General features: G+C 41.8%; 1 protein-coding gene across 1 annotated transcript in view; it reads right to left on the bottom strand.

The window, feature by feature from the left end:
- LOC110527878 (microphthalmia-associated transcription factor-like) overlaps nucleotides 1-12,928 on the bottom strand; it is a 32,975-nt gene extending 20,047 nt beyond the window's left edge. Inside the window, exon 1 of the mRNA XM_036983363.1 lies at nucleotides 12,782-12,928. The gene's annotated coding sequence lies outside the window, so the exon portion shown is untranslated. The remainder of the gene's footprint in view (nucleotides 1-12,781) is intronic.
- Between the last annotated feature and the right edge of the window lie 203 nt (nucleotides 12,929-13,131).

Genomic DNA, 13,131 nt, shown 5'->3' on the forward strand with positions numbered 1-13,131 from the left:
TTCATTAGTGTTCAGGAGTCTTATGGCTTGGGAGTAGAAGCTGTTTAGAAGCCTCTTGGACCTAGACTTGGCGCTCCGGTACTGCTTGCCGTGCGGTAGCATAGAGAACAGTCTATGACTAGGGTGGCTGGAGTCTTTGACAATTTTTAGGGCCTTCCTCTGACACCGCCTGGTATAGACGTCCCGGATGGCAGGAAGCTTAGCCCTAGTGATGTACTTTGCCATTCGCACTACCCTCTGTAGTGCCTTGCGGTCGGAGGCCAAGCAGTTGCCATACTAGGCAGTGATGGTGCAGCTGTAGAAACTTTTGAGGATCTGAGAACGCATGCCAAGTCTCCTGAGGGTGAATAGGTTTTGTCGTGCCCTCTTCATGACTGTCTTGGTGTGCCATGTTAGTTTGTTGGTGATGTGGACACCAAGGAAGTTGAAGCGCTCAACCTACTCCACTGCAGCCACGTCGATGGGAATGGGGGCATGCTCGGTCCTCTTTTTCCTGTAGTCCACAATCATCTCCCTTGTCTCGTTCACATTGAGGGAGAGGTTGTTGTCCTGGCACCACACAGCCAGGTCTCTGACCTCCTCCCTATAGGCTGTCTCTTTGTTGTCAATGATCAGGCCTGCCACTGTTGTGTCATCGACAAACTTAATGATGGTGTTGGAGTCGTGCCTGGCCATGCAGTCATGAGTGAACAGGGAGTACAGGAGGGGACTGAGCACACACCCCTGAGAGGACCCTGTGTTGAGGATCAGCGTGGCGGATGTGTTGTTACCTACCCTTACCACCAGGGTGGGGGGGGGGGGGGGCGGCCCGTCAGGAAGTCCAGGATCCAGTTGCAGAGGTAGGTGTTTAGTCCCAGGGTCCTTAGCTTATTGATTAGCTTTGAGGGCACTATGGTGTTTAACACTGAGCTGTAGTCAATGAATAGCATTCTCACATAGGTGTTACTTTTGTCCAGGTGGGAAAGGGCAGTGTGGAATGCCATATAGATTGCATCATCTGTGGATCTATTGGGTCGGTATGAAAATTGGAGTGGGTCTACTAGTGTTTCTGGGATGATGGTGTTGATGTGAGCCATGACCAGCCTTTCGAAGCACTTCATGGCTACAGACGTGAGTGCTACAGGTCGATAGTCGTTTAGGCAGATTACCTTAGTGTTGTTGGGCACAGGTACTATGGTGGTCAGCTTAAAACATGCTGGTATTACAGACTCGGACAGGCAGAGGTTGAAAATGTCAGTGAAGACACTTGTCCGCTGGTTAGCGCATGCTCATAGTTCATGTCCTAGTAATCTGTCTGGCCCTGCGACCTTGTGAATGTTGATCTGTTTAAAGGTCTTACTCTCATCGGCTGCGGAGAGCGTGATCACACAGTCTTCCAGAACAGCTGGTGCTCTCATGCATGTTTCAGTGTTATTTGCCTCAAAGCGAGCATAGAAGTACTTTTCCTCGTCTGGTAGGCTCGTGTCACTGGGCAGCTCTCACCTGTGCTTCTCTTTGTAGTCTGTAATGGTTTGCAAGCCCTGTCAAATCTGACGAGCGTCAGAGCTGGTGTAGTACGATTCGATTAGCGGGATTTCTTGCAAGCTTCAGGGTTAGAATCCCACTCCTTGAAAGCGGCAGCTCTAGCCTTTAGCTCAGTGCAGATGTTGCCTGTAATCCATGGCTTCTGGTTGGGATATGTACGTACGGTCACTGTGGGGTTGATGTCATCGATGCACTTACTGATGAAGCCAGTGACAGTGGTGTACACAATGCCATCGGAGGAATCCCGGGAACATATTCCAATATGTCCTAGCAAAACAGTCTTGTAACTTAGCATCTGCGTCATTTGACCACTTTTTTATTGATCTAGTCACTGGTGCTTCCTGCTTTCATTTTTGCTTGTAAGCAGGAATCAGGAGGATAGAATTATGGTCAGATTTTCCAAATGGAGGGCGAGAGAGAGCTTTGTATGCATCTCTGTGTGTGGAGTATAGGTGGTCCAGTTTTTTTCCCTCTGGTTGCACATTTAACATGCTGACATAAATTTGTTAAAACGGATTTAAGTTCTCAAACAGACTATTTCAAAGGAAAAAAGCACACATTAAGATCAGGTGTGACCAATTAGTGGGCGCGTCCAACACACCTGAATACACTTAACAAGATAGAGGATAGAGAGAGTTTTGTTGTTTCTGAGAACGGAATGTATATGTTTTTAAATAACATTCTTAAAACATATTCTGAACATTACTAAAGTATTCTTGTGGTTTTTATGGAGATTTCTTCACGTTTGGGAACAATTTGAGAACATGATTTTAAATAGAACCACGAGGAAACATGTAAGAAACGTTATGCTGAAGTACTGAAATTCCCACAGAAGACCGTTGTTTCTTAACGTTCTATGAACTATTTGATAACATTCCCATGTGTCAAACCAGTTGGAGAACGTTCCTAGAACATTACCAAAATTGAAATGAATAGTAACCATATTTGAACTTTTAGAAAACGTTCTGTTAAAGTAATGAAATACCAAGAAAATTATGTTTTTGTCAAGTTCCTTAAATGTGCTAAGAATATTCCAAAGCCAACCCACTGGGCAAACACTGGTTGAATCAATGTTGCTTCTACGTCATTTCAAAGAAATTACGTGGAACCAATGTGGAATGCATGTTGAATTGATGTCTGTGCCCGTTGGGAAGCAACTATTCTGCACCATTCCCAGAATGTTGTGGGAAGGTTGTATGCAAAATAACAATAGGACAATCCTTCTCTCACCAAGCTCTAAAAATCATATGCTTCTCAGAATATGCCAGCTGGTAAGTGTCAAGAAGGTATGATGTGTTCAACAGAGTGGGAGAGAGAGTGGAAGCTGTTGAGAATAAACAAAACACTGAATGCATATCAGTGAAACACAGCTCTTCCTTGAAAACAAGAGAGACTTTGTGTGTTTAAGTGACCGATATGCTCTGGATTCCATCGTAGCCTCAAGGCAGTGGTTTTTGCTTTCTAGCCTCCCAGCCCATAGATACAAGCCTCTGACATTTTAGGCATAGGAGCCGCTGTGATGCCATAGGCTGCTCAGCTAAGAAGAGGGGCCACAGACAAAGAGGCATCTTCTACTTGTGCTGTGTGGTACTGGGCCTATGGCAAGAGACGTTAACAAGAATGTAACCCTTCTCTACCCAGAATGGGAAACATTGTCCAATTTAAGAAATTAAGGGATTAAGAAAATGCACTTGCCTAAATGATGAACAATGGAGTTTATTATTATGTGTACAGCTGCATAAACCAACAGAGCTGGTTTATCATAGCCTGGCATGAGACTATGAGATCTCTCAGCTAAACTTATGACAGTGGAAGTCCATTAAACAAGAGGTCTGATACTGTACATCCTGCTGTGGGGTCAAGAGGTGCAGAATGCATCAATGTGTCATATCAAGTCCAGCAATGTATAGCACAAAACCAAAAATATAAACCACAACAAATGAATGCAAAAGGAAATTCATTCATTACTATTTGTTGTAGTTTTTATTTTTGGTTTTGTGCTATTCATTGCTGGACTTGATATGACACATTGATGCATTCTGCACGTCTTGACCCCACAGCAGGATGTACAGTATCAGACCTCCCTTGTTTAACAGACTTCCACTGTCATAACAAGTTAAGCGGAGAGATCTCATAGTCCCATTCCAGGCTATAATAAACCAGTTCTGTGTGTTTATGCAGCTCATTGCCAAAATCCTGAAGTATCCCTTTAACTTAGCTTTCACATTATTAGTTATTATTAGTTCACATTGCATTGGGATCCTTGGCCGTATACCCTTGTGTGTAAAGCCCCTAAATTCGAGGCAGGAAGAGAGTCCTCAGAAATCCAGAGTGATGTTGGTATACTTACTGAACTGTGTTGAAACAAAGACCTTTTTCAAATTGCTGGGTTTTGACAAAGCATTAAACCTCAGCATTAAACCTCCTCTCCAAAATAAGGAGCACAATGATGGAGCATTATGCAGCTCTGCACTAGGCCCCAAGCTGAACATTTCCAGAGGTCAACCCTACTACCAACTATCAGAGAGAGGGAAAGGACAACAAGTCTACTCTCCATGTGGAGATAAATCTGATGGTATTTAAAAGTCAACTGTCTCAGCTTATTGCAGAATGGCCAACTTTTATTTGATATCAAATATTTGGTATCAATTTATGAATTTAGATGATTTATGAGGCTATTTATTTATGAGACTGAGTCCCCTCCCAGTTCAGCCCTCTCCTACTCCTACTGTGCCCACGCAGGTGAAGCTTTGCTGAGCTCCATGGGTACAAAAAACCTTATTGATGTCAAGCTGTTATAATCATCTAAGAACCCCTTATCCTAATTCTGCACTAGCCACCACTTACCACCACAGCACTACCATAGCTTCAACTGGTCACAGCCACACAGAAAATAGGACTCTCGAGTGATAAGCCCTAATAAAACCTTTGTTGTTCTGATGCTATAAAAAGGTTTAGATACTAATCAAAAGTGTACATTTTTGCCGCACAGGAACAATGTGATCTTTCCGCAGTCTGGATAACTGCAGCACAGCTTTGATTTAATCCAAGCAATCCAAAATCTTACATTATGAAGAAGATCCCTTGCAACACAGATACTGTCTATAAGAACAATCCTTCTTGTCTATTTCGTTTGCTTGCTGTTTCGTCTGTTTATTTTAGGCTGTTCGTGTTTCATGCAATTTTCCTAATTTAACTATTGACTTGCAGTACTGACACATGCCTTTGTGTATGCCAGAAATTAAAATGTTCCCTTTTGTCCACTAACTGCAACCCAACCTCCAAAGCAAAATGAGTAGATGTTATTTCTGAATGGGTTGGGTGGACTCCATGTGTTTAAAACTAAGTTAAAACCAAATGACAACTGAAGTGTTTTCTTGAGTACCCAACACCAGACAAGTTTGAACTCAAAATCCCATTAACCACTGAGACTCAACAAGCTAAGACTGTAGAGGCCTACAGTACCGAGGTTAAGCTAGACTTTACTGTTATGTCTGTACACAAATGGCTATAGTGACTTCGGAAAGTATTCAGACCCCTTGACTTTTTCCACATTTTGTTATGTTGCAGATTCATTCTAAAATGGATTAAAAAATAAATAAATCCTCAGCAATCTACACACAATACCCTATAATGACTAAGCGAAAACAGGTTTTTAGACATTTTTTGCAAATGTATAAACGATTTAAAACAGAAATACCTTAGTTACATAAGTATTCAGACCATTTTCTATGAGACTCAAAATTGAGCTCAGGTGCATCATGTTTCCATTGATCATCCTTGAGATGTTTCTACAACTTGATTGGAGTCCATCTGTGGTAAATTAAATTGATTGGACATGACTTTGAAAGGCACACACCTGTCTATATAACATCCCACAGTTGACAGTGCATGCCAGAGCAAAAGCCAAGCCATGAGGTTGAAGACATTGTCAGTAGAGCTCCGAAACAAGATTGTGTAGAGGCACAGATCTGGGGAAAGGTACCAAAACATTTCTGCAGCATTGAAGTCTCCAAGAACACAGTGGCCTCCATTATTCTTAAATGGAAAAAGTTTTGAACCACCAAGACTCCTCCTAGAGATGACCGCCCAGACAAACTGAGCAATCAGGGGAGAAGGGCCTTGGTCAGGGAGGTGACCAAGAATCCGAGCTCTAGAGTTCCTCTGTGGAGATGGGAGAACCTTCCAGAAGGACAACCATCTATGTAGCATTCCACCAATCAGGCCTTTATGGTAGAGTGGCCAGATGAAAGCCACTCCTCAGTAAGAGGCACATGACAGCCAGCTTGGAGTTTGCCAAAAGGCACCTAAAGACTCTCAGACCATGAGAAACAAGATTGTCTGGTCTGATGAAACTTAGATGGATTTCTTGGGCCTGATTTCCAAGTGTCACTTCTGGAGGAAACCTGGCACCATTCCTACGGTGAAGCATGGTGGTGGCAGAATCATGCTGTGGGTATGTTTTTCCAACGGCAGGGACTGGGAGACGAGTCGGGATCAAGGCAAAGATGAACGAAGCAATGTACAGAGAGATCCTTGAGGAAAACCTGCTCCAGAGCTCTCAGGACCTCAGACTGGGGGCGACGGTTCACCTTCCAACAGGACAATGACCCTAAGCACATAGCCAAGACAACGCAGGTGTGGCTTAGGGGCAAGTCTCTGAATGTCCATGAGTGGCCCAGCCAGAGCCCGGACTTAAACCTGATCGATTATCTCTGGAGAGACCTGAAAATAGCTGTGCAGCAACGCAACATGACAGAGCTTGAGAGGATCTGCAGAGAATGGGAGAAATTCCCCAAATACAGGTGTGCCAAGCTTGTAGCGTCATACCCAAGAAGACTCAAGGTTGTAATCGCTGCCAAAGGTGCTTCAACAAAGTACTGAGTAAAGGGTCTGAATACATATGTATTTTTTTAAATTTGTAATAAATGATCAAACATTTTTCATTTTTCATTATTGGGGATTGTGTGTAGATTGATGAGGGGGGGGGGGGGACAATTGAATCAATTTTAGAATGAGGCTGTAACCTAACAAAATGTCTAAAAGGTCAAGGGGTCTAAATACTTTCAGGAGGCACTGTATATGGAAGGTTGTATCTATAGTGGCTACATGTGAATGGCTGTGTTTAAAGACTTTTAAAGACTTTAGAGGGGCAATCTGCAGTTCGAACAACAACAACAAAGAGGCCACCTGACCTTGGTTTAGGTTAACAGCTGAGTGATGGGCCTTGAGAAAAGGAACCACTCTCAAATTCATAGACACAGCTATGGATAGTGCTGACCATACCTGAGATCAAAAGTATAGATTTAACCATGTTTAGAAGCTATACACTGTTTGTTTACAATGGTATTGTTTCCAAACAATGTTGTATTTATTTTTATTTCACCTTATTTAACCAGGTAGGCCAGTTGAGAACAAGTTCTCATTTACAACTGCGACCTGGCCAAGATAAAGCAAAGCAGTGTGACAAAACAACAACAGAGTTACACATGGGATAGACAAACATGCAGTCAATAACACAATAGAAAAATCTATATATAGTTGATGTCGGAAGTTTACAGACACCTTAGCCAAGTACATTTCAACTCAGTTTCACATTTCCTGACATTTAATCCTAGTAAAAATTACCTGTGTTAGGATCACCATTTTATTTTAAGAAAGAGAAATGCCAGAATAACAGTAGAGAGAATTATTGCTTTCAGCTTTTATTTCTTTCATCGCCTTCCAAGTGGGTCAGAAGTTAACATACACTCAATTAGTATTTGGTAGCATTGCCTTTAAATTGTTTAACTTGGATCAAATGTTTTGGGTAGCCTTCCACAAGCTTCCCACATTAAATTGGGTGAATTTTGGCCCATTCCTCCTGACAGAGCTGATGTAACTGAGTCAGGTTTTTCGGGCCTCCTTGCTCGCAAACACTTTTTCAGTTCTGCCCACACATTTCTATAGGATTGAGGTCAGGGCTTTGTGATGGCCACTCCAATACCTTGACTTTGTTGTCCTTAAGCCATTTTGCCACAACTTTGGAAGTATGCTTGGGGTCATTGTCCATTTGGAAGACCAATTTGCAACCAAGCTTTAACTTCCTGACTGATGTCTTGAGATGTTGCCTCAATATATCCACATAATGTTCTTTCCTCATGATTCCATCTATTTTGTGAAGTGCACTAATCCCTCCGCAGCAAAGCACCCCCTCAACATGATGTTGCCACCCCCGTGCTTCACGGTTGGGATGTTCTCCGGCTAGCACGCCTCCCCATTTTTCCTCCAAACATAACAATGATTATTCTGGCCAAACAGTTATATTTTTGTTTAATCAGACCAGAGGACATTTCTCCAAAAAGTACGATCTTTGTCCTCATGTGCAGTTGCAAACCGTAGTCTGTCTTTTTATGGCGGTTTTGGAGCAGTGGCTTCTTCCTTGCTGAGCGGCCTTTCAGGTTAGGTCGATATAGGACTCATTTTACTGTGGACATAGATACTTTTGTACCCGTTTCCTAAAGCATTTTCACAAGGACCTTTGCTGTTGTTCTGGGATTGATTTGCACTTTTCGCACCAACCTACGTTAATCTCTAGCAGATAGAACGCGTCTCCTTCCTGAGCGGTATGACGGCTGCGTGGTCCCTCTGTAAGGGTTTTCGTCTTCCTCCTCTGACGAGGAGGAGTAGTAGGAAGGATCGGAGGACCAATGCGCAGCGTGGTAAGTGTTCATTATATTTATTTATAATTCAGAACACTAAATAATAAAACAACAAAGAGAACAAAATGAAACCGAAACAGTCCTGTACGGTGCATACATAAAACACAGAACAGAAAATAATCACCCACGAAACACAATAGAAAACAGGCTACCTAAATATGGTTCTCAATCAGGGACAACGATTGACAGCTGCCTCTGATTGAGAACCATACCAGGCCAAACACAGAAATAGCAAATCATAGAAAAACTAACATAGACAACCCACCCAACTCACGCCCTGACCATACTAAAACAAAGACATAATAAAAGAACTAAGGTCAGAATATGACACCCATTGTCATGTACTGTCATGTTGTGTCTTGTCTCTGTCCTTTCCCTTCACCCTGTCTCCCTCTGCTGGTCGTTGTTAGGTTACCTTTTCTCCCCCTCTTTCCCCCAGCTGTGCCTTGTCTCCTCCTAACCACCTCGTCACCCCTTTTCCCACCTGTTCCCTTTTTCCCTCTGATTAGGTCCCTATATCTCTCTCTGTTTCTGCTCCTGTCCTTGTCGGATTCTTGTTTGTTGTGTTTCATGCCTGAACCAGACTGTCGTCATGTTTGCTGTAACCTTGTCTTGTCCTGTCGGAATCTGCCGGTCCGTCTGAGCCTACCTATGTGTGGTAATTAAAGAAGCTCTGTTTAAGTTAATTCGCTTTTGGGTCCTCATTCACGCACCGTAACACCCATGGTGTTATACTTGCATACTATTGTTTGTATAGATGAACGTGGAACCTTCAGACGTTTGGAAATTGCTCCCAAGGATGAACCAGTCTTGTGGAGGTCTACAATTTGCTCTTATTCTCCATGGACTTTACAGTGTCCAAAGACTTTTTGGAATTAGTGCTACAGGATCCAAATTTCTGTTTGAAAAAGCTAGCCTTTGCTTTCCTAACTGACTGAGTATATTGGTTTCTGACTTCCCTGAAAGTTGTATATCGCGGGGGCTATTCGATGCTAATGCAATACTCCACAGGATGTATTGTGCTGGTCAAGGGCAGTCAAGTCAGGAGTGAACCAGGGGCTATATCTGTTCTTAGTTCAACATTTCTTGAATGGGGCATGCTTATTTAAGATGGTGAGGAAAGCACTTTTAAAGAACAACCAGGCTTCCTCTACTGACGGGATGAGGTCAATATCTTCCAGGATACCCGGGCCAGGTCGATTAGAAAGGCCTGCTCGCTGAAGTATTTTAGGGAGCGGTTGACAGTGATGAGGGGTGGTCATTTGACCGCGGACCCATTACGGACGCAGGCAATGAGGCAGTGATCATTGAGATTCTGGTTGAAGACAGCAGAGGTGTATTTGGAGGGCAAGTTGGTCAGGATGATATCTATGAGGGTGCCCATGTTTACGGATTTAGGGTTGTACCTGGTAGGTTACTGGAGTAAAAGAATGGAGTAAAACAAGCTTATATGTTGTGTTCTGATGGGGTATGACAGTTGAACAAAGCTCATGAGGGATTCATAAGTTATATTCTTCAAGAATCAATGGCTATATATTTCAAAAGTCCAAACATTTATGTAGGATATGGAGATTGCCCCTTTAATATTCACATGTAATCCAGTAAGAAGGACTGTGGTCTTCTTAGGGAGGGATTAGGGAGGGGATTTATGAACTTCACCAGGTTTTCATGACACATTTTTTTTTAATGGTCACTCATGTAGTAATTATGAAATGGCATGTTTGGTATGTGCTATCCCAAATGTCAAGCATCAACTGCGATAATGTTTCTTTGTGATGATTTTGAGCTCATTGGATATGACCTGTGAGCATTATTTCAATGCAGTATTTATTTTCCTAAACAAGCTCAAGAATGAAAGTATTGGGCCTAATTAAGAGCATTCTTTGCTGACTTAGTGTTCTGTGTGTGGTAAAACTCTGTGCATGCCATTGTCTTGACCCCTGAACTGGTTCCTTACTAATTTCTCGCAGGGTCAGAGGTAACTAATTAAGGGTCCCCTCAGTCTTTAGATAAACTCATCTGTGTTGAATGTTTTCACTTTCATGGCCCAGCGGCTCTGCCTGGTACCTTTAAGCTAATTTTGCCTGCATGCATACTTTTGGAGGGACCCTGTTTATCTAGGCACAGATAGGTCAAATTCAAACTGCCACAATGTGTTTACTAGGGACGTTAGATGTTGGTGGGTCATTTTTACAATGAAAGAAAACCCTACACTTCTAAGAACCTCTTTAATGTCAAGCATTTCTCTAAAGCTTTCCTGGAAACAGCTGGATGCTTCTACAAAGCATTGGATTCACAGCTGTTTAAACATTATTGAATGTAAAATGTATAATGTTCTCTAAAATATTACAACCATCTTAAAAACCAAAGAAACTTAAAAAAAACAATATTTATCAAAACAAAACATGAACTAATGTGTTGTGCAAGGCTATAGGAGGCAACAACCACCATGTGACTAAAATAGAAACAAGAAGTCCGATAAGTCTGCAGAAAGAGATACAAGGCTATCAAATGTGAACAAACTCTGCTGGTCACAACAGACTACTCTGGCTATCACAAAGTAAGTAGAACTCAAAAACTTCCTGCAATGCAGGAAATGTAATACTTGTAATGTATCTGACGTTTTAAAAGGTTTCTGAAGTTTGTAATTTCCACTTTAAAATGTCAAACTTGATATTCCCTTGTGAAAAATGCATCAACCCCTACAAAAAAAGTCCATTAATTATAAACCACACAATAATTCCCATTTGCTGTTGCTGCAGAATTATTTTCCAGCTCTAGGAAACTGGCTCAAATTAGGACCCTGCACCTGTAGGAGGGGATAATGTGCTCACATAGATCTCTGATTGATAACTAATAACATCTCTATCAGAACAGGTATAATATTGCTAGATTCTTTACTTAAATATCTTATCAGCCATAACAGCGGCACATGCATTTTTATGATGATTCATCTCTGGTGGAGAATTTAGTAGCAGAGGAAACCCTGCCAAACAAGCAGTCAGTGTAAACAGTAATAAACATATAGAACTAATTAAGCATAACCAGTACATAAGGGAAACCCGAGTGCATCAGCTGATATTGCACCAATTGGATTCACACTCTAATTACATGCGGAATATTTCAAAAGACCCGTTCTACACAAGCTTCGTCGATGCCAGATGTCACGTGCTCACATGCGCTGGCGGGTATGGGTATATTGGGCTGCAACCCAACATGGCGATTAGAGTATGGACAAGTGGGTTTTGTCGAAAGGAGTGAGTGAATGGAAAGCGAATCAGCTAATTGGGCAGATTTGTTGACAATCAAGAAGGCTTCTCTGCCCTGGTGTCTCTTGCTGCCGTGCTGCTGCTACTAGCTGTTGCTCGCAATGCTTGCTGTTCTGATATCTCACCACCACCTATATGGGTCCTGTGTTCCTTCCTTCGGGCGATTTCATATAGTTTATATTCTCACTGCCTGTAGTTATATTATCATCTTAATATGTATCTTCGCTCTGGCAGTGAGCTACCCTGAAGGAGCAGAGCCCTAACGCCAACACATGCATTGTTATCTTTTCTAATAAATGGTTAAACGTACGTTCTTTCTGAACTGAGATTAATGGCAGACAATTGCATATTAAATCCCAAATAGCCAACTTTTTAGGATACGACACATTTAAAACACAGAGTTTTTGCTTGGCCCCTTTCTTTTAACAAGCACAACTAACATTCTCCATGCAGTAGGTTCCTTTGAGCAAGATATAATAACCATCCTATCGAAGTCAATTTGGAGTCACGCGATGAAATGTTTAATGGTTCTCCCACTACGACTCTGGAAAGTGTGCAGTTTATTATTCCGCATTCACATGCTAGTCGGAAATTGGAAACTATTTCATTTCCGATTTGCTTATTCATTGAACACGGCACGTGTATAACTACAACCAGTTGTTAGTTAGTCGGACATGTCGGAGTTTCCTAGTTCTGACCAGTACTTGAACGCGGCAATATGCTACAGATAAATTGTGATGAACTTCAAAGGGTGGTGAATGTGCAAGGTGATGAGCTTGATACGCCATTCCAATAAATAGAGGGTCTTATTCTGGTGACATTATGATCGATGCTTGGCTGCCGTTTGACAAATGCAAATAATATCGCTCTTATCCATAATAATCAAATAACATAGGTAGCAGGACTACGCTGTGTCGGCGAGCTGTTGGCAAGAACGCACTTGTCAAGACCGGTGTGGGCACATTTGCTATATAACGCAACAGTTTTTGTGTCAAAGCCATCAATAGAGTTGAAAATGCCATGGAACCCCATTTAACTTGTATTTTTCATTCGGTAAATTGGCATTTCACTGCAAAATGTATTTGTATGTGCACTAAGTCATCACGCACAGTCTTTTATCCGCAAAAAGTCAGTTTGATGGAAAAACATCTCTTGTGGGGAAATGTGCTGTTTTATGCAGATTTTTGGAATATTCACAATATTCTTTTCGCAAATTGGTGGAAACCGAGCTAGAGAGAGTACAATAAAACAACGAATACATGCAATTTAGAAAATATAAAATCTTACCTGTTCTTGATTCCTAACAGTTGCCTTGGGAAAACATTGTAATATCCTTCTGTCTCATTGCAGAAACACACTAACGCTACCATTAGTTTTTAGGGTTCACTAGGACGCACCAGAAATCAAAGCAATGAAAATGGTCAATGTAGTGGAGCAAATAGGATTAAACATGTTGAATGCCAAATGTCTGGAAACAGAGGGATTTTGTCAGGAGATAATCCAGATATGGATTTAACACAGTTCAGTCTTAAAAAGCTGTAGTTTTCAGTTAAGGTGACACAGTCACCGTTATTTATGTAATGAAACTCCATAATCATGTTAAATGAACAATCTTAACAAAAAAATGCTATAAACTG

Source organism: Oncorhynchus mykiss, chromosome 7 (genome assembly GCF_013265735.2).
Source record: "Oncorhynchus mykiss isolate Arlee chromosome 7, USDA_OmykA_1.1, whole genome shotgun sequence".
Classification (NCBI taxonomy): domain Eukaryota; kingdom Metazoa; phylum Chordata; class Actinopteri; order Salmoniformes; family Salmonidae; genus Oncorhynchus; species Oncorhynchus mykiss.